At 50.6% G+C, this 1293-nt stretch overlaps 1 pseudogene; it reads right to left on the bottom strand.

The window, feature by feature from the left end:
• Positions 1–322: 322 nt before the first annotated feature.
• Positions 323–494, bottom strand: LOC119435407 (U2 spliceosomal RNA; annotated as a pseudogene).
• Between the last annotated feature and the right edge of the window lie 799 nt (positions 495–1293).

The following is a 1293-nucleotide window of genomic DNA, read 5'->3' as shown; positions in this document are numbered from 1 at the left end:
GCTTTCCCGCAGAGCTTCGTCGTCCAGTGGCAGAGCTTTGCAAATATTACGGGGGCAAATTTGTGGCGAAAATCTCAATATATAGCGTTGTCACGGACATAACTGGTGTGCGTGCTGCTGTTGTATGCGTTTCGCATTGAAACAGCCCTTAGATCATACGCACACGCGTGCGAGCACCGCGTCTACCGGGGCGGTGGGAGCAGGCAAAAACGCGGCACCAAAATACGAAGCCGTGCTCCAATTCTATAGAGCTCTGGCTCTTTTGCGGGCCGTGTAATGATATTTAGGTCTGATTTTTGATTAAGATTTTACCCACCCCGTGGGGTGAGTGGCCGATCCCGGAGGCAGTGCAATACCGGGCCAACCCGTGGAGGAGGTGAAGCAAGCTTCAAGCACTCCGCCCCATTCCAAAAATAAGTTTAATATCTTGGGTCCAAATAGGACCCGTATCAGATATTAAGCTGATAAGAACAGATACTGTTTAGAAAAAGTTTATTTACACTATGTACATGGGTTTACTAAAGTAGTCATATGTACGAGCTTGTGTACACAGATAATATACGATACAATTATACAATAATACAATAGAATTATACAATGTAAAATGAACACTTTGCTTGTGCGATTATCGAGAACATTTTAATACCAGGAGTAGAAATTTCAAAATGGAAGCAAGGACTGTTGGAAAGTGGCTATTATGGCCACTCCGGGCGGAAGATTGAGTGGACTCGCCCGTTTTTAACCGTAACAAATGGGCACGACCAGGGGCGGAGAAACTCGCACTCTCCAAGAAAAAAGAGTTCCTCTGAGAGAAAGCTCATCATCTCCCGCCTCAGGCGGCCCATGATAGGCCATATTGCACGGCGGCGACAGTTGCCCGCGACTGCTTCACATCGATTGCGCCATAGGCTGAACAGGGCTGCTACCACCAGAAGGCCCGCGAAACGTCCGCGCGGAAACCTTCCAGCTGCCACAAAGTCCCGTACGGCCTGGCCTCTGAACCCTGCATGGACGGCGCGCCAAAATACTTGTGCGACGACACACTCGATTGTTGCGTGTCTGTTAGTTTCTATCGATGTGCAGTTGGGGCACGTGGAGACACGTAACCACTCCCCAACGCTCAAGCCTGTCCCGAGTTGGAAGTAGTCCCCAGCCCAGTCTCCCAAAAAAGTCACGAAGGTGGCCAGGCAGCGTGGTCGTGGCCATGCGCCTCCATTGGAGTCGGTGCGCTACGGGACGCCGGTCAGGGGGTATCAATGGAAGCAGGACAGCGCCCATTATTTCTACGACCTT

This window comes from Dermacentor silvarum, unplaced genomic scaffold (genome assembly GCF_013339745.2).
Source record: "Dermacentor silvarum isolate Dsil-2018 unplaced genomic scaffold, BIME_Dsil_1.4 Seq684, whole genome shotgun sequence".
Classification (NCBI taxonomy): Eukaryota; Metazoa; Arthropoda; class Arachnida; order Ixodida; family Ixodidae; genus Dermacentor; species Dermacentor silvarum.
The sequence above is the reverse complement of the archived record's forward strand: the minus strand, read 5'-3'. Positions and strand labels throughout refer to the sequence as shown.